At 37.7% G+C, this 21,521-nt stretch overlaps 1 protein-coding gene across 8 annotated transcripts in view; it reads left to right on the top strand.

Moving 5' to 3' along the window:
* Positions 1-21,521, top strand: part of VTI1A (vesicle transport through interaction with t-SNAREs 1A) — a 315,173-nt gene that overhangs the window by 84,952 nt on the left and 208,700 nt on the right. The gene's annotated exons all lie outside the window — the stretch shown is intronic.

Below are 21,521 nucleotides of genomic sequence, written 5' to 3'. Positions count from 1 at the left end.
AATATTCTCTCTCTCTCTCGAAATGAAAAGAAAGTTAAATTGGAAATAAGTAGTCTACAAAGCAATTAGTAATGTTTTTTGCTTTTTCTGTGTATAAATGAAAAAAAGCAGTGCAAAAAGATGAATGTTCAGCATGTACTTTTTATGTGGATAAACATTAAAAGCTTTTAGGTAAGGACTTCTTGTGTGGGTTTCAATTTTAGAGGTCTATGCTTCTAAAGTTTTATTGAGTGTTTAAGTTTTAAATATTGGTAGAGAAGTGGCTTTTCACATCATCATTGTTTTGTATATTAACATGGAAATGTCAAGTTTTACATAACTTGAAATGTCTCAGAATTGCCTATTGCTGAAATTCAAATGTCAGAACAATACTGCTGCACATATATGACTCTGATATTTCAACTCTTAAAAACCTCATAAATGATTCAGTATCACTTTGGCCTTGTTATGGTATAACTTTAAAAAGAGGCAGAGCAATTTAAATCTGGTTTAGGAAGTGCTAGTCTCATCCAGCCCAGGCATAGAGCCCTAATCTCTCATCCCATTCAGGATCATTCATCTTTTTTTGAAAATATGTAACCATTTTGATGAAGAATTTGAGTTTTCATGAGGATTCTTTCAGTATTTTGCACCAGTGCATAACGAAGCTATTTCATTTTTGGCTTATATCCTATTAGTTCATTGTTATGGAGTCCTCAATATAAAAAAGAATAATAATAAGCTTTTTTTCAAGTGATGAATGCTTTCTAGGCCATCAATGATAGATAGAGGCGAAATGGCCTATAGAAATAGACCTTCTACTATTAATTTACTTTTCCAAAATTTGCAGTTTCTATACATTTATATTTTAAAATCTCACAGCTGGAGTGAGCCTTCGAGGTGACAGACTGGACTTTGTCATCTGGTACAGAAAACTGAATATTGATGTCTAGTCCCTATTTATTGCTGCTTTAAGTTTTTTACTTAAAACTCTCAAATACTGTTGACCATGATTGGTAGATTAATAGTTGGAAATAAAATAGCCTTACTAGCCCCATATTTTTATATTACTTCCTTTCTTATGGGGAAAAAAAGTGCTTACCCCAAGGGAACTTTATCATTTGAAGAAGCTTATTTCCATACATATTCCTAATAGCCTGTTTTACTTCTTTTTCTAAGATACGATGTTATGACAATTAAAATATGCCAACATTTCAGTATGATTACATTGAGATGTTTGGGGTCTTACTAGTCCAGAAAGAAAAAACGCCATTAGGGTCAGAGCTTGGAGTGTGTACCTTGGCGTGTTTCATTTTTCCTCTGCTAGAAGATTAGTGGAAAATAAGCTCTGTAAATTAAATTTTATTGCAAAATCATCTTCCGTTGTTCAGCAGTGAAGATAATATTGAGTGATAAGGTTGGAGTGGGCTTTGTATAAAGCAATTACAGCATGAAGACTACAATCTGAATGAAAAATATTGCTCAAGGTTTCCTGTAATCTGTAGAAAACTGCATTTGGGGAATATACTTAAAATCATCTGGTTTGATACAGGTGGTTATAATAAACAAGATATATTGCAGCTTGAAAGCAGCATTACTGAATGGTTTTAACGACCATTTATATGTAGTGAGAGGTACAAATTTGTATATATGCATGTTTTTTTATGCTTGAAAAATTATAATTTTGAAAATTCTCCCTATACTGGAGTTCTTTCCTTTTTTAAAATTTATCTTTAGTGTTGAAAGTTATACAGATGTACCCTTTTCCCCCTCATTGATCCCTTCTAGCCCATCCCCTCCCCTGGAGTTCTTTCTATAAAGCTTGCTTTGTCCAGTGAGCCCATCTCTCTCTTTAGATAACTGCATATGAAAGTTAAGATCAAAATGTCCACTGTGTGTTTTACTCTCATGTTGGCCCATGTAAAGAGGGGTTTCTATTCCAGGTCTTCATTGTGTCGTCAAAGAAGCACCTGGTCCTTTAATAACTTTATTTACACATCACCTCTTGAGTTTGGTCTTTACATAGCAATTACAGGTAAGAACAAAGACGTTGTTCTTAAACTATATGGAAAATCCTTGGTTTGCAAGGCCCTCCTCCAAGTAAACCTGAAGAAAAAAACATGTGCATGTGTGTATACATGCATGTGTGTGTTCCCCTCTCCCTCCAAATCCAGTTCCTGCATGTTTCCTGGCCTTATGTTCCTTCCCACCCATCAGCCAGGACACATTTAGTGGGTGTCTGACATGAGCAAGTTAGCAACACAAGGTACTGGAATGAAGATAGATTATGGCTTGGTCAGCTTTGGGGCTCCATCAGAAGGAATTGAGCATCTCACAGTATCAGAGTATTATACAGCAGAAATCATGAAAGGGCACTCTTTGTTACATAATGTGCAGAGAATCCTGTCATCCTTTAATTAAAAAAAAAAGCCATCCCCTTTAATAAATAGTAACCTAAAAGAAATAAAAGTTCCGGAGAAGACTATGGAGGCTTATCAAGATGAAAATAGCCCATTAAGAAATGATCTGAACCAGTTTTGAGAAGCAGAGCCCGAGACCTGGCCCGGGAGGCTTTGGCTAGGCGAAGTTCACTCGGTGCTGGGCACAGACCAGCTCCACAGGCCCCAACTTTATTAGTGTGGAGATAAGCTGATTAGGTCTTGTCAATCAAAGGTGCCCATATCTCAGTTGAGAGACACACTCTCTCTCCATTTTTCTTTAAGCATTGAAGCAGGCAACAAAGAGAGAGATGTGTGGTAGGCATCCCCACGGTTGTCGCCATGCAGGGTGCAAGGGTCCTGTGATGATGCGGTGACTGTATTAAAGAGTACATCAATTTGTTTTAAAGTGTTTTGATTTTTTATGGTGGCATTAAGAGAGAGAACATTGTGGTTGCAGCTTTACTAGAAAGCAAAGAGTTCTAGAAGAAGAAAAAAAAAAAGTGTTTCTTTGAAGCCTACCAGGGCTTTGAATCTTGCTGTGCCAATGGGCGCTTAAGTGCTCCCGTAACTGTAACCTCAGATCCACCATCAGCTTAGGAACTACCTTCCCCTGCAAAGTATTCATTTAGAGGAACAGGAGAAAAATGTTTACATTGTCCTAATCCATACTAATGTTTATCAACTACAAATTTTTATTTCTTTTTTAACGATTGAAGATGTTGGATGAACATATAACATATTGGTTATTCTGATGTACCCTGACTCGGCTGTATACAACAGAGATCGTTCTAAATGTCCCCCAAGCACAGATTGGCAACTTTCCCCCGTTCAGTTGTTTTGTACACAATAAGGAAGGCCTTGCCTCGTATAAACCTGACTAATAAACTCAGGTTGTCAAAATGGAATTCTGTAGGGCTTCAGCTTGAGACATCTCCTCCAGTCAGTATTGAGAGAAAGGGAGAGGGAGGTGCAAGGGGGAAACCTGGCCTTTTGTTCTTCACATCTGAAGTTTGCTCACTGCAGGCCGCCTCCCCACTTCAAATGCAACAACCGAAAGGACCCCGGCCTCTCCTTCCCTCTCCCTACCTGCACCCCCTGAGCTGCAATCCTGCACAGCTGCGTTGGATGATTTCTTTATCAGCTATTCTTCCCTTCCCTCTATCCGTTCCCCACTAACCAATCAGGCAGCCCTCTGAGGAAGGACTCCTGCTGCCTTCAATAAAGTGTGACATGCAGGTCCACACAGCCGTTCTAGATGTCGCCTGTCACAGCACAGCACAGAGAGGTACCGTGTCCCCACACTTGGGTACCTTTATGAGGTGTCCTCTGAGGAAAATAAAAGTTTTTGGAGATGAAGACAGGACTAGTCTGATGTGGAGAAGGTAGTCCATCTTACACAGCTGATTACCCAGAGTGGGCACACAGATAAGTAGGTGTGCGCCATGCACGTATTTGAATGTGCTCATGGCATGTGTCCCGCTTTTAGGGCAGGTGAGGTAGTAAAAACTCGTTTTTCACTGGTTCTGTACACTCCCAGACAAGGAGTCTCAGTGATGACTCTGTTCCAAAGAGTGTGTGACATTGAAGTGCCTCTAAGTTAGAGAGATGAGGGTCAGTGATGCTTAGAAATAAGAGTACTGTGATATATACAGATTCTCTATTCAGGATTCTTTGCTTCGAGAAATTTTATTACCTGATTTATCTTTATCTCAATAAGGTCTTTAGCATGCTCACTTTTAAATCCTCACCTGAGGATATGTTTTTATTGACTTGAGAGAGAGAGGATATATATATATATATACAGAGAGAGAGAGAGAGAGAGAGAGAGAGAGAGAGAGAGAGAGAGAGAGAGAGAGAGAGAGAGAGAGAGAGAGAGAGAGAGAGAGAGAGAGAGAGAAACATTGATGTGAGAAAGTAACATGTATCAATTGCCTCCTGTATCACCCCAACTGGGGATCGAACCCGAAACCTAGGTATTTGTCTTGACTGGGAATCGAACCTGCAACCTTTTTGGTGTTCGGGACGTCACTTCAACCAACTGAGTCACCTGGCCAGGGAAGCATACTCATTTTTTTTTATGAGAAAAAAAAATACCATGCAACTTTCCAGAAATACCTTTAAAAAAATACATATGGATACAGTCACATGTTGGACATGCATATCTCTAGCCTCTATAAGGAACTTGGCCAAGCTTCTCATTGTTTAGGTTTCTAGTTCATTGTTTAGGTTTCTTCTTCAGAGAAGATTCTCCTGACCACTCCATTAAAGTAGCTTTTCTCTCATCTCTTACCAGGCCCCTCTCTCAGAGCACTGGTTGTAACCAAGGATAAACCATGAATCAGACTTGTCTTCCCCAGAAGAATGTGCACTTCCTGGGGGGCATTTTGCTGAATGAATGAAAGAAATGGGCAGCTCTCCTCCTTTATTACAAAGGAAAGTGCTTATTTTCAAAAGTCCCCCACTAACCTTTAGCGTTGCAATAAGTGTGGCTACTTCCCAGCCCACGTTTACGGAGCAACGTTGGGGCTTTGTGATGTTTTAGGATTTGACTTTTTCTACCTCATTATGTTGAAATTCTTAATACATTTAAGTACTTCTCTCAAAAATACCAGTGCATGTGGTTTTCAAAAAAAATATTAGCTTTTACTCTGCAGAGTGATAATTAAGAAAAGTCTACTCTACTTGAACTAGTTCACCACCCAGTTGCTGCCTACTTGTTAATAAGCATTTGGTGGTAAAGATTTTAGCCAGTAATGAGTCTGGATTCCCTTTTTAGTTTACCACTTACTGTAGGTGTTGAGCTTTGTTGTCTCCATTTACCAATTATAATTTCATAAGTTTACTTGGGTAATTGTTTTTAGGCTATAAAATTAATAGTAAAAATTAGGTTTCTGTATTATAATGTTGCCTTATCATGAGTTCGAGTATGTTTGTTTCACAGAAAGGAGTTTGGGAAGAAACGGTTGGACTGAGAGGCATTTGCTAATAGTGTCTTTGTCATCGAGTAAACTTTAGTTTTCCACTTTATTATGTGATAAGTAAAACACGTAGCCATTTCTCTTTTATTGCTTATAAGGATACACCAAGTATTTAAATTGTTCAACATTAAGCTGTAAACATCTTCAGTTCATAGCAGTGACTTTGGAAAATTACCTTTTTTAATGTAGAAGCTAAATTCAAAAGGGAATAAGATATTTTAACGTGATTCTCTGATCACTGATAACTGAACATTTCTGTTAGAATATAGGGAACTGCACACCAAAATAGATCATGCTCAGAATCAGCATTTGAAAAAGCATGCTTGAAAAAAAGTCTTTTAAAGAGTGAATTTAGGGATACACTAGAAATGATGGAAGACTATTACAAACTAAAGGCCACTCTTATTTCCCCCTCAGAATCATTTTCCATGAATAAATACTATTTTGAGTTGCTTTTATCATCAACATTCCACCCCCTAAATTAAAAAAGAATCTATCATTGAACTCACTTTCTAATGTACCAGAATTTACTAATGCCACTAGATGCTCTTAGTCCCTGAGACACTACTTTTAAATTTGTAAAGATAGAAGGAGTATTCTGAGTCATTTGATAAACTTTTCTTCAGAAAAAGAACTTTTTTAAAAAAATAAATAATGTCAAATGGTTATTTTTCTGCCTCTTAAGTGACCTTTCACGCAGAATATTCCTGATTTATCGCAAGTAAACAGATGTAGCTTATGACACCAGAGGTTTAAGGTAACATCATTAAAGAACCAAAATTCAAAAGCAATGGTGTTTTACTATTTAAAAACAATTCGTATTTTTTCATATTCTTCCTTGAGGTATTAATGTTTGTTCAAGAATTAGAGGGTGTGATGTTCTGTTTCTTTATGTTTACCTTGCAATTCTGCTTGACAGTGTTTATTTCTGAAGATAAGTATGAAGTGTGAGTATATTTAGAATAATTGAGTCAATATTACCTTTAGGATGTTGTATTTTCCTAAGGAACAAATACAAGGTAACTTCCAAAAATGGAAGGATTTAGAAAGCAGTTTTATCTTTGTGTGTGTGTGTGTGTGTGTGTGTGTGTGTGCATATATATAACTATATAAAATAGATTTTCTTTTATAACAACATCTAAGTGTCTCTTTATTCAGGTGGTTTTATCATAGCAATCACATGTTGTAGGGAGTTCTTTTGTACCATTAATAATAACTAAGACACAATCATCTTTTTGAGGGAGAAAAAGAGAGAGAAGAGGGAAAAGCTGGAATTTGAAAAGGAGGGAATCTGTTCCTATTCCTTCCCTGAGGCTGAACTGTTTATCACTCTATCCTCATTCGATAAAAGCGAATTTCATAATAAAATTTTCCCTAATCGGGCCCTGTCACTGAAGGTGTCTTATCGCTGAGAGGAAAATGACACCGATCCTATCGGAAAACAGAAACGATGTCACCATGTTCCCAATCACAGCTCTTCAGCCCCCATATCTACCTTCTCCACAAACACCAAGCAGTGCTTTTTTCATAAGAACATCAAAACCCAGCAAAGTCATTAAAATTGCACCCGCGTAGAGTTGCAGGGACCAGCCGCACTAGCGCAAAATGGGATGTGGGAAAACAGACTCTCTAAATGTGCTAATTCCATTGTCACATGTTTACAGCTTAATTTTAATCAGTTAAAAAAGCCACACATTGCAATAAATTGGCATTATCTTCTGTGACACCAGAAGACACAGTTGGTTCAAGGATTTAGAGGGTCACTGGCAACAGTATATAGTCTTACAGACAAAGTATTTTTACGCTTGAACTACGGTAGCTAAGGTACAATCCCCAGTTAAGACGGCAGACAAAGGCTAGAACCCACATCGCACTAAGTTCAACTTGCAGACCACCTTCATCCTTGGTGGACTTTGTATGCAAAACAAAGAATTTGAAGACATTTTTTTGTAAAGAGTAATTTATTCATCTTATAAAAAATTTTTTAAGTAGCCTTTCAGTGCTGTAGCCTTATTGCATACTTGGCAATAGACCAAATGGTCTTTCCATGAGTCCTCTCAGTAGACTTGTTTTCCAGTCCCGATGTTTCATTGACTGTGTTTACATTGACCATTCGACTTGCGAGCCTAAACAAAGATACATTAACACGCTTGAGGAAATGCAAACAGAAAATAGTGTCATTGACAATTGTTGGGAGGCCAACAATGAAAGACTGTCTCTAATGGTCTTAATTTATTAACGTCAAATTAGCACCAATATATTTTTACACAATTAAGTTTAGAAATTGCTGAAGTAGAAACTGTTGGCAAATTTAATTTTAATTTGTTCCATGGGGTTATTCTTTGGATATACACATCTCTATTTCAAAGCAGATTAATCCCTTGGACATGGACTGGCTTTTCTGCATAAGACTATCTGAATAGTTTTTGGACAAAAAGATTTCTTTTCTGTGGCAAGGTGTAAGATGTCACTTCAGTTCTCAAATTTAGTATCTTAGCTTTGTAACCTGTCAATACATGTATGTGAGACATCATAAAGTTTTTTCTAAAGCCTCACATGATTAAAATATCAACTAAAATGTTGAGAATTGTCACACTTTTAGTTTGTGAACTAACAATAGGTGGAAAAATCTCAATTTCATCCTGAAACTAGTTTATTTTCCTTTTTAATTGACAAATCTGGCCTTGAGGGAGCAAAATAAATAAATAAATGCAACCACAACTTTTATGGATTGAAAAGAGCTGTAGGGAATTAAATCATTTGGCAGTGACTGAAAAAAATAAACATTTGACTGACTTTTGTTTTAACTTTTGTTTAACACTTTGTTGATTTCTTTCTTTCTACCCAAAGCAACAGAAAGAAAAGATGAAGTAATAGTGAGCCAGAAGTAAACGGAAATAATTTTTCAGTGCATCGTGCTTGTCTTCACTGTGAGCTTAGTTTTCTGTCGTCCATGTCAGATTGATCAGACCTCTGCTGTGTGATTGAAGTACTTTTTTTTAAAAACCTCCGATTGTGAAGTTAAGACAGCGAAGTTATAGAGCCACGAAAACAATGTTTTCTGATTGCGCTCGTCTTACCACAGAGGCTGTCTGAGTTATTGCACTTCGTCCATGTTTAAACAGCTTTAGTAAATTTACAGGGTCACTCTTTTTATCCTCTCTCTCTCTCTCTCTCTCTCTCTCTCTCTCTCTCTCTCTCATAATAGAGAAGAAGAATGAGCGCAAATTTCAAACTCAGTCTTTTTCTCCGTTAGGATTAGCAGGCAGCTCTGCATGAAGGGAGAGAAGTTGGGGCCTATGGAAAAGACTTCACCAGATGATGGCTCTTGGCTCTTTTAAGGAACCACACACACAAATAACAGGAGAGTTCATTGTGTACGGTGGAATGCTAGCTTTCGTTAAATATCTAAAAAATGGTTTCATTGATTTTGCTCGGATTTTACTAGTAGCTGTGGTTCTTTGTCAATGATTTGTTTCTTGACTTTTTTTTTTAGGAGATGAGCTAGTTTAAATTTCCAAATATATACAGATATTTTCCTCATTGTGTGTCAAATTAAAAATGTGTGGGTGATGATCATTATGTGCAGCGTTAAAGGGAAATGGCCACCACCGCCCCCTCTCTATTTGACTGGAGACCCATTGGATGTGTTGATTGAAGGAGATTTATGGAAGGAAATGTATTTATCAAGTTCATACATGAGGTAGCAGAACAGGTTTTGTTTAGCCTTCCTTTCACCATAAAACAATGGGCCTCTGTTTAATTAACCTGATACAAGTGTTAAATTGCAATAATGTTCCTGATTTAAAATTTGTAATGTATGTATTTAGTGTCTTTGGGGGAAGATCTATTTTAAAGAGATTACAAATCACTGTGTCCTATGTTAACCTGAGAGGAAACAACTATTGAAATATTAACTCGGCCACAAAACAGCATTCTTATTTTGATTTTTGGCTGTGGAGAAAACAGAAAAATTTCAAATTTATTCAGAGGCTACTTAAAACCAATTAAAAACTATAATGCTGCATGTTTAATAAAAAAAGACCTTTTTATTTATTTATATTTACTCTATTTTAAATAGTTTTGCAAAAAGCAGTGAAAATCATGATGCAATAGAAACTGAATTCTTTCATGTGTCCCTCTTACAGAACCATATTATAATTTTAAACCCTATGTATAACCTAAACAACTGACTGTACAGTTAATGTTGTATTATACTTTTCTACACATAGGCTGCGCCATTGAGCCACTGGTCAAAGAAATGTTTCTAGCTTGTAGTGAAGAGAGATGGGAATGTAGAGTACATGAAAAGGACTGGCTCTCAGCTTTTTAAGTATTTGTTACTATAATTAATGTATAAAAAGCATATTTTGATATACTTAACTATCATTTTTTGATCTTTTAGGATATGATCTAATAATTTTAAATGTAATGCTTTTTTAAAACACAGGTATTCTTCCCAGTGTTAAGTATTTGTTTCCCACAGATATTAGTAAATGTATAAGAAAAACATGAATCTAGGTAAAATACAATTTTTAACTTGTGAAGTCATTTTAACATTTTTTATTTGACTGAGGACTATTTACATTTATTATAACTTAAAAGAAAACACGATTTAAAGTAATTTTGAAGGGTCAAACATAATTAACACAAATATGTGCTTGGAAATTTTACATTAAAATCTATTGACTTCCATATCTACAGGAGAAATTTGTGAAGTTAAGGTGAATATTGTTCTTTCTCTGATGGAAGATTAGGAACTGTTCGATAAATCTAAGTAAAAACAATTTGGAGTTATGGATAATCATTGCATTTTCCTTTCATTTCCATTAATATTGGGACTGCTAACATGAAAAACTATAGTAATGTCTCTATTGCATTTTTATACTTTAGTGCAAGAATTACATAAAATAATAAATTTAAAATAATATTTACAACTATATTACATTTCAACCCATCTGTCCCTTAACTTTTATGTACTGGAAAATAAATTTTAAGTACAATCAGATACTTTTAATAAATACAGGGTGTCTCCAAAAATGTACATACACTTTGAATGATTATAAAAGAGGTGTTTATTAGGATACATTTGATTTTTAAAATATAATTGAATCAGCTGTTAAAGTGTGTGTACTTTTTTGGGGGCACCTGTATATGTGAAAATTAAGCTTAAAATATGTACAGTTAAACGTCATTCTTTAATCTTTGTATTTTGTAGATCTGCAAATTCTCAACACAGTGCTCTGAGACTATTTCTTTGCATAAACACATTTTGGGTAAATCATTGTCTTCTTATTTAATAGTGTGACTGAATGAGAATACTGAGGTATTTCTCTCTGCTAATAGTGGAGAAGTTTGTGATAAAAGAAAATTTAAGCAATGATATTTACAATTAGCCAGGGCAAAAGTTATGAAAGTGTTAGTGTCATTGGCAAAAGCAGGTCCTGCTTGGATCCTCAGTGTGTACGGCTTTGCACGCTCATGCCCATAAATGCCCCCTCATGACACCCCACCACTTCCGATGTGAATCTTCAGGGAAAAGTTTCTAGAAAGTATGTTCACCAGCCAGTCAGGTGTTAAAGAGGTCGTTCCAATGTTTATACTGATGCCAACTTACTGCCAATTTGGACATAATATTTCAGTTTATCGTAGGGAAAAAAAAATCTTACTTGAAACTAATAAAAATCTATCCTATGCAGCACAAAATATTTTTGTAAAACACTATTTTTGTTTATAATGTAATTTACTTAATGCAATGTGGTTTGTTAGAAGTATGATTTTTCCAGTTCATGAATTCGTAAATGAATGTCAATTCTATTTTTCATTACCAAGAATAATATGATGTGAAATGTATTATTGCTTCCATTGATATTATCTTCATTTTATTAAGAAAAATAAGTATGTAATATCAGATAGTCATATTAGAATTAACAGAGTGATTTAAATTTACAGTATCAGACTATATGTATTTTATTTTATAGTATATTTTATGCAATCAATTTTTTTTTCTTATCATGAATAGTGGTATCAAAGCAAAGGTAGAATAATTGCGAAAGGTGATTCATCTTGTAACTTAAATGTATTGGGAATCTGTAAAATTGGATAAGTGATATTGTTAATCTGTTGCTTATAGAATACCTCTAAGGTATAATTTTAAATAGCAAATGCTACATGGGTGACATGTCCAGATACCAGAGTAAGACAGTATTCCGAAGGTTGCGGTAGAACGTGTCTCTCTGTTAATGACCTTAGCTAACCTGGATCTTTCTGGAAAGGAGGACCATTTTCATTGGAGAGGAGTGTGAAGAATTAGCACTTAACTAGGGCACGCATCTTTGTAGGCAGGACTAGACTAGCCGTTGTTTATATGTTACTGCATCTTTAAAAAAACTAGATGGATTTTGACTGTTTGGCAGTTACGTTTGTGATTATTTCACTTAAAGCTCTGTATTGGAGCCAGAATTCATTTCAGGGTCCAAGGTGATATTTCATAGCTGTTTCAGAGTAACTGAAACTGAGGTATCAAGAGAAATATGCCATGCATGTTAAGATACTGTGGCCAGAGAAGGGGGTAGTGTGTGGTCTCAAATCTAAGCACCAAATTACAAGTCCAGAAGGAATTAACACATCAGGATGTGATGGAGCTGCTTTGCATGTTAGCAGCTCTGTGTACCTGTGCTCCAGGTGTGGAGCCAAGAGAATTGTTTACTAAATGCTGGCGAACGTTCTCCTTTGAAGAGGAGATCCCCAGTCTTATCCGAGCAGTCACCCAACAGCTAAAAATCACCAGGTACAATTATGTTCTCCCCTTGAAATTTATTTAACTGGTCATGTTTTACTTACTTATATTATTTATTCAGTTGAGGGGTTATCAGGGCCTTGTGTTTTCCTGCTTCTTCCTGTAACTCTCCTCTGCCCACCTCTCCTTTGTGCTTGTCTACCATGGAGCAGGCCTATTCAAGAGGTGAAACTCAAAGAGGCTGATTATTGGCCTTCCAGAAACCCTCAGGATAGATTCCTTGAGAAAGGGAACAACCATGTGTTGAGTGCCTGCTGTGACCCGAGCATACTCTCCATGTGACCTTCAACATTATCTTAAAAAGAACGTGCTATTGTCTCCATTTTACAAGTAAAAAAACAGAGGTCCAGAGAAGTTAAGTACCTAGTCCAAACGAAGGACCATGTGAAGTCAGATTCTTTACTTTTTTCATTACCACCTGCTAAAGGTAAAGTTTAGTTATCCTACTTGACTTCTAGGATAGAAAACAGAATTGAAAGGTAAGTGGGAACATCTCTTGAGTTAAACTTTGAAGACAGAGCTAGGCATTTTGTCCTCCATGGGGCCAACTCCCATGACGGTGTTGCCTAAAATGCTGCTGGGCAGATAACTGCACCCCGGTGAGAAAGAGCTGACTGGCAGGAAGGGAAAACTTCCGAAGCTGGTGCTGTGATATTGCTAGGAGCATGTTTCTGAAAGGGAGGAAAACCCTGCATCAGGACCACCTGGTGCTTACCAACCACACAGCTCCCTGCTCCCCGGCTCCCTGCGCCCCGTGCCCCAATACTAATTGGCCCCATCAGTCTCTCTGCCGGTGTGGCCCAGGCGTCTTCACTTCCTGAGAAGTAACTTCAGGTGCTCCGGAAGCATACTAACTTCTGAGGGTTGTTGCTTTCATGGGTGAAGCATGTATGAACTGGGGAGGACCTATACTTTGAAACCTCACATGCCTATCTACAAAATCTGTTTTTCTCTAGAGAACTGTTTTCTCTGTGCAAAGTGTCCGTTTATTACCATCAATTCCCTGCATCTTGGCGCTCAGATATTCAAAGACATATTACGGGGATTTCCTGCACAGTATCTCACACAATTGTATGACTTGTTTACTTCTTGGTCCTTTTTCCAATAGAAAGTGAAATGCCACCATGAACCACATCATATTAAAATATACAACTATCTCTTGTGAAAAATGAAGTCAAGGCAGACACCTGGGAACCCAACAAACTCTAAACTGTGTACAAAATTTTTTTGTTAAGTTTGGAAGTGGATAGCTGCCTTGAAGGTCGCATATTTAAGGTCAGATTCCCTGTTTCTTTCATTTTTGCCCTGTGGCAAAGCGAAGCAAGACATCCTATGGAAAGAAACATGAATGAAAGAAAAGAAAACCCGAAATTGGCATTCTAATAATAAATTAATGATAACGATTGAGGCTGAAATTTTTGATCTTTGGCATACTGCAATATTCTAATTTTCAGGAGGATGAATTAGTGTACAGTATATTTCAGATTGACAGTTCCATGAATGTTGACCCATATTTTGAGACATAAGCAAAAATGGTAGCACCTGTAATGAAGGCAAACAGAGTATTTAAAGAAAGTATTTAGATTTCAAAGTGAAATGTTGTTCATATAACAGACTGAGCATCTCTGGGCACATATCTCTGAAGAGGCGAAAATGGCTAAATATTCATTTTCTCACCAAGTTCTGGTGTCAGGGAAGGAAGTCAGCACATTTTGTCTCATAGAAGTTATCATCCATCTTAGACTTTTTCCACATTCTTCCTTTATCAGTTTTGCTGGAAGAATTGAGGTAAAAGAGTTAATAATAATAGAGTAATCATAGCATTTATTGAGCAGTTACTGTGTGCCAGGCACCATGTTAAAGAGTTTACATAGGTTTTGTTTAATTCTGAAACAACCCTACCAATATTATTCTCTTCACTTTACAACTATTAATTAAAAAGCATCTTCAATGTGCAGGGTACCATACTATGCTATTGCCTATGTTATCTTAATCTTTAAAGCATTCTGTTTGTGGTATACGGGTATTTATCTTTTTTTCACACATGAAGAAATTGAAGTTGAGAGACCACGTAGCTTATTCAAAGTGACATAACTGGTAGATATTAGAGAGTCTGCACCTTCTGGTTCCCCATTCTACTTTATGCTTGTCCTACGCTGCATTTAAAAGATCCCATCTTGTTTATTCTTTCCAGGTGTAAACTCCAAAGAAAAGACTAGTAATTTTTTAAGTATCCGGTGATGCATCTTAAGGAAACTTATTCTTCTCTAGGGGAGCAACATGAGCCTTGGAAAGATATCTTAGGATGCCTTAAAACACACACACACACACACACACTCACACACACACACACACACACACACACACACACACAACAAAAACATAGGGTAGTAGTTGAGAGCATGAGCTTGAGTTAGATGGGTTTCAGTCCTGTTCCACCTCTTTCCTAGCTGTGCGACTTTGGGGAAACTGTGTCAGTTTCATCTTCTGTAAAATGAAGGTAATGATAGCATTGTTGTGTACCTAGTAAGGTCTCAATGGAAGGTATTCGTCGTGGTGGGTGTTGTTGATGTTTCTCCTACGTTTAAATCTTTTAAAAGGTTTGTTTGTACAGTTCTTAGTTGTTTTAGTTACTTTACCTCTCGACCCTCAGCAGAAGGGTTAAATTAAAGTAAGGAGGATAGACACCGTGAAATAAGAGAATTGCCATTAAAGAAAGGGAGTCACAAAATTGCCTTTAAAAAGGCAGTCAAATAATGGCTGCTTATCATAATAACTTAAGTCAATAAAGAAATGGAAATGTTCTCTGTCCTTTGTTTAAGGAGACAATGAAGTGTATTTTAGTGGGGTCTTTTAGAAGATTCTCATTAATTAATCAAATAAATGTTGCTTGAAGTTAAATCGGTTTTCATTATCTGGAAAGTTCTTTTTCTGCAACACCCCATTTCACCAAATACTAGATAAATGAGTTGTTACCCAACATCTATAGTGCTTTCAGTTTACTTGGGGTGACAGCCCCAAATGCTACGAAGTTTACCCATGGAATGTATGCAGCGAGTTGTGTTTATGTAGCTGAACTCGAGAGAACATGCCCCCACTAAAAACTGGTGTTTAAAAACATTGTCCTGGCCCAACTGATGTGACTGGAACCAGCATTCAGCTCAAAGTTCACGGCTCTTCATGCTCAGTAGCTCTGTGCAGGTTCACCTTGTGTGTTGTCTGCCCCATTACCTGAAATAGTCCAAGCACCTTGGGAGTTGAGACTAAGCCTTAGGCCCCTTTATTCCTCCCCTTTTCATGCCTAGTGCCCTGCCCTCAGTGGGTCAGCAACTTCTGTTTACAACAGAGGATGTGTCTATTAGAAAAAAATCATATCTGTGAAATCCACTGAACATCCATGCAATTGTTTCATTACTTAATACAAAAGGACAATGCTATTTATGTGTTTGGGGAAAATATTCATTCCCCAAGAAATGAAAAGGTAAGACTAGATCACAAAGACTTACTTGGCTACCATGTATTCTACCCACCTGGAAGGCAGGGCATATTAATGGAAAGACCATGGAATCAGATATTCAACTTGTAAGTCCTTCTACTTCTGGAGGCCCTCTTATTTTCTGGCAAGCTCAGTAATGCATTAAAAATGCATGTTAATTGAGGTATATTCAAGATCTACTGGTGAGAGGGCCCTTCAGAACAACAAATCTGTCCTATTGCCTTGAACAAGTCAGGCAGTATTCTTATTCCAGTAAACAATAAAATCGCCTCTCTCTTTTAAATGAAATTGAACTCATGCCAGACTCTACTTTAACTTTGGTTTTGTATCTTAACAGTGTTTCCTGTAAGCTTTAGGATATGATCAAATAAGTTGTTGAATTATTTTTCTGAATGTAACCTTTCATTCTCATACATCTCTGTTGTTTCCTAATGAGTATTATAGTGTTAATTTCATTTTTTCTGAGTTACTTAAATTACAATACTTATTCTATACTCTAAATCATTGGTTCCTAAAAATCTGAGTTTTAAAATAAAATAAAATAAACCAAGTGACAAGTACTGTATTAGGCACTGGGAGGAGTGTGAATCTAATAGGCAAGATGGCGAAGGACATTAGTGGGAACAGTGTACAGCGATTGATTGGTCAGGGGAGGCTTCCATGTCCTGGTCTAATTATGGAAATTCCCAGGTGTACAAAGGAAAATGCTAGATGAATGTGATTTGGCTGGTACTAGACTCTCTTGCTGAATTATTTGAATGGTGGTTCCACTATGAACCCCAATATTTGCACTTTCCCCTTGAAATGATTTTGCCCAACCATTTCATCTTAACAGATAAAATAACTAAGGCCCTGACGTGTTAAGTGACTTAGTCATGTTTACATGGCCAGTTAGTGGCAGAGGAAAGGTCTAGATTCCAGGTCACTGTTGTACTGTCTTCACTAACATGCAATCTCCATGACTACAGAGAGCTTGTGTGGTTGGTGCACCACTACATGTCTCTTTGGTGCTAATCGTAGGCACTAAACAAATATCTGTAGAGTGAATGATTGATTTCTCTCTGGAGATTTCACAGCCTAAAAGTCTTTTTGCTTTCCCTCACCTAATGATGTCTTTCCCGTGGCACTCAAGACTGATGAAAGTTGGCTAGTGTTCTGTCGCTCATTTTCAGTTTCTGACTTACCGATCTACATATCTAATTTATGGATCTTTTCATTATAATCTTTGCAGATGTTTTCATAAACGTGCAAATCAAGATATTCTTCCTGAGTACTTAAATTTAAATATCTCTGATATATATCCTCCCTTTGCAAGAGTGGATTTTGATAAGGGCCCGAGGTACAGCAGTTTTCTGCTTCCTTCAATAAATGTTTGTTCTTGTCCGTCTTGTTTTCAAAAATGTTTGGTTCCTCTTCGTGTCTGGTGTGTGCTCTCCAGGGAGGCATGCTGGCTCTATTTTACAGTTGAGTTGAATTAATACCACCTTTATTTAAATTAGAAATTTTTACAGTAATTATAGAATTGAATTACCTTTTCCTTTATGAAATTAATGAATGTTGAATATATGACTTGAAGGATGGCACTCTGATATTCTTGTTATTTGTGAAGATACATTCATAAAATCATTTCATTGCCTTGTTTATTTTCTAGGCAGCGTTAGAGCCTTTTAAGACATTTTGCCTGATATATCTCATTTTTTTAGCATTTAGTGTGTTCTGTTAAATTAATACTATTCCATTATTTTAGATGGTGTTTTCTTGAAGCGAATCATTTACAGTTACTGTTTATTATACAGGATAGTATAAACCTCTCAGGGTTTCCTTAATGATTTTTCTCTGCTCATTCTATATGTTTATCTTTTGCCTATTCCTATTCTGTTTCTGAAAAGAGGCCAGAACTACCCACTTCTATTTATCAGTGGCTCTTCCCTACAAAGGTTCTACATACACGCTATTTTAGCATACATTTAATTATCAGATTATTTCTGAGTACCTAATCGGTGCTATGCACTGTACTAACATGCAGGTGAAACATATATTTAAGACTCAGAACAGTGCCAGTCTCAAAATAACAAACTTTGGAATCTAAAGAAAAGAAAGTATATTTCAAAATTGAAGTTTGGAATGAATATTAAACTAAATAAATGCTAATTACCATATTTCATGATTGTAAGATGCACATTGTTCACAATTTCACATTTCTGAAATTAAGGTGTTTTACAATTGACAACATCTTACAAACTATTGGCCAGATAATTGTGCTGATGTACTTGTCATTGTCAGCACATGAGCCAATCTGGTTATTATTTCTAGTGCTAATAGTAGGCACTAGGGTCAACTTCCCCACTATTCAAGCTCATAGTGGTCTGAGCAAAAAAAAAAAACAGCAATCCCTCAGCCTTTCAGTCAACAACCCTTTTAAAGATCTTTAGAGAAAAAAATATGGGTTCTAATTATTGTCAAAAAACCTTACCTTCTCGTACCATGAAGGAAGCACTAACATGGAATCTTACAAAATGGGTATCCAGCAACATGGAAGAGAATCCCAGAGCAAGTCATTGAAGACACTTAAGAAGTGCTGCATTGCCTTGGCTGGGTGGCTCAGTTGGTCAGAGCTCTGTCCCATGCAATAAAAAGTTGCATGTTCGAATCCCAGTCAGGGCACATACCCCAGCCATGGCGTGTATGGGAGGCAACCAATTGACGTTTCTCTCTGACATTGATGTTTCTCTCTCTCTCACCCCCCCTTTCCTCGCTCTCTAAATAAAAACATATGCTTGGGTGAGGATTTTTTTTTTAAGTGCTACATCTCTGATGCTCCTGATGGCCTAAGGACATTGATGACTGTGAATGGAAAGTGGTCCAGAAGAGTTGGACACTTACTGTGGGAAAATTTTCAGGAAAACCTTAACCCACTTGTTTTGCTTGTATTTCCCTCTATGTATGCACATGAGTGATATATAAGAAAATCTCTAAGTAAGTAGTCTGAAAGAGCTCTTTGAATAAGTACAAAATAAAAATTTTAAGTGATAAAGCATTATGTCATAATTTAATTGGTAGTTATTTTCTAAGTAGTATATTAAAAAAATGGTGCATCTTACAATGGATGTTGTCCAAACTCAGATTAAACAAATATCCCCATTTTTTACATGCCAGTTCATGTTTCACTTAAATTTGTCTTATAAATACTACTTTATGGAAGCACATTTAAGCCAGCCAATAAATAAGATCACCAGGAAAATATTTATAAAGAAGAAAGGGCCCTTAGAACCCTGAGGAAAATCTGTGTTTCATGGGAGAAGGAGGAGTCAGAGAAAGTAACTGAGGAGGATTAATAAGTGACTCTGGGTAGGACAGTGTCATGGAAACCAAAGAAGGAGAGAATTTTCCAGAAAGAAAAGCATTTAGAATAATCAATTATTTCCAAAGACCCAGAGAGTTCCCAAACAGATTAAAAAAAATGGTGGCGGCTTCGAGTAAGAGAGCTTGAATAGTGAGGACGTTGACCCTAGAGTTCCCTTTTTAAGAATAATTGATCATTTTAAGACTTGGAAGATATGCAACAGGAGTGAAGGAAGAGGAAGAGGGGATTTGGAATAATGGTGAGTGAAAAAGGGGAGAACTTTAGAATCATCACCATGATTCCAAACAAGGAACCAAGTTACTCCCTGAAGGTTAAGGACAGGGTCAAGGGCTTAGAAAAAGGGTGGCCAAGGCTCAGAACAGTTGCTGTGAAGTGTCAAGGAAACTCAGCATGAGCAGGATCAGAAATGTCTGAGTTACTGCAAGAGCCCAGCTGAGGTCTGGGAGCATGAGTTTGTAGTGGGCTCACTGGTGTGGTTTCACAAGTCTCCCCAGGATTGTGTGGCGGACCAGAAGCAGGAGCCAAGAAAGCAAACAGTGGAAAGTCGATGCCTGTTGAGAACTGGCAGAGAAGGAATGACAGGAGAACAAAGAGGAGTGATTGTAGGGTAGTAGTGAGTGCAAAGTTGAAATGGCTGACAGTGGGTGGTAGGCCAGATGGGGAGGCATTCGGAGGCCGAATCAGGTTGATGGACAGGAAGAAAGGGGGAGGGGGGGGCCTTGGATGATTGACACAGTGTGCACAGAGAACCAAGAGGGAAGAGAAGGAATGTGGAATCCAGTGACTGAATGGAGATTTTCAGAATGTCAAGAGAATTTTAAAATAGAAGAATTACGAATAACCATGTACTAGGATTATCAACATCAATGTCTTCTTAGAAGCCTAGTGGTTAGCAGCAATAGATTTGGATTTGAATCCAAGCCCAACTAGCATCTATGCACTGTGGGACCACTGGGTAGAAGTTTGCTCCCTCCACATCTACTCTTCTTTGTTCCTTGGATGACTGACTCCTTGTGGACCACACCAGTGAGCTCCCTTGCCCCCTGGGATCTAGTTAGGTTCACCTGGTGGGAGCGCTGGCGGCACATGGGACACAGGGAGGAGAGTAAGGTTGGGGCATGGACTCTCCTGGCTCTCCTCCTGCAGGATTGCAGTGGGCTGGCTGTGCTCCTCTGTCCACACAGTAACCACTCTCTCCCCTCCTGGGCCAGACCTGGTGGTGGTGACTTGCCCACTATTACTTGCCCCAGGCTAATGCACTGGCATTGTGGTTTCCCACACCTTTTAAATCGCCTCTTTATTAAAGTCTGCTTAAATTACCCAATTTGATTATGTGGTCTGTTTTCTATTGGGGCTCTGATAAAAATCACCTTGGGCAAGTTACTTAGGCTCTCAGCCTCACTTTTCTAAATCTGTAAGATTGAGATAATAACAGTACCAACTTCATAGGCTTGGTAGGAGGATTATATGTGATCACACAAAATCCCTACACAATGCAGGGCATATGGTCAGCTCTTTAAAATGATGATGATAATGTAGTATCAACTCTGGAATTTCCATGGAGCCACTTATAAACCTATGGAGATCTGTAGAGCAGGAACTAGATGTTTTCATTAGCAAGTAGCATTTCCCAATGCATCCTTCTCATGGCAGAACTGAAGGGGTCCATTGGAGAAGGAGAAACTGTAGCCGCCTATAACCTCTATTAGTCCCTCCTCCCAAAGGCACTCTAGAATGATGGTATCACAACTTAATTTGTGGGAAGAAGAAACCGAATATGCTCTACACGGCAACCGGAATACCTCTAATATGCAATCTAAGTAAAGATGGTGTGCTTTTTACGCAAGTGCAGCTTCAAGGCGGCTTCCTTGACCCACCCTCTCAACACGCCTTCCAATAGTCGCTGTTCAGTGTGGAAATTGTAGAGCCTTCTCTGGTTCTGATTATTTGGCTAATTGAAACCTTTGAGGCACACCTGTGCCTTTTCAGTGGCACAAAAGTAGTGGTCTTTAAAATGCTGGGTTCAAAAACGACTTTGGTGAAGGAGAAGCTCAGAAACATAGCCGCTTTCACTTGTTCTGACTTATGGAGGCAATCCTCGGACTTCATTAAATGATCTGAATTACTCATCCATAGTGGTCATGCCATCTAATTGTTGACCAGGGCCTTTTAATTCAAAAGCATTTTTAGTCACTTTCCAAACATGTGGCCATTGTCATATTGTAAACATGAGTCCTCTGTGAGGCTGACCACGGGGAGACCACCCTTCTGGGCCCGACTTCGATGGCCTCCACCAGAAATCCACTCAAGGTCCCCACTGACCGTGATGGCCCGGAAGGGAGGCACTTTCGCTGACACGTATTCCCTGGGGCGGTTCTGCAAACTTCACAAGTCATTTAAGTGGCTTCAGGTTCCATTTCTATGTGCGTGTGGGCATCTCCCAGAGATAGAGGAGGATGGGGAC

The sequence above is a fragment of the Myotis brandtii genome, unplaced genomic scaffold, assembly GCF_000412655.1.
Source record: "Myotis brandtii unplaced genomic scaffold, ASM41265v1 scaffold441, whole genome shotgun sequence".
In the NCBI taxonomy this organism is placed as follows: domain Eukaryota; kingdom Metazoa; phylum Chordata; class Mammalia; order Chiroptera; family Vespertilionidae; genus Myotis; species Myotis brandtii.
Note: the sequence above shows the minus strand (reverse complement) of the source record. Positions and strands in the feature narration are given on the sequence as shown.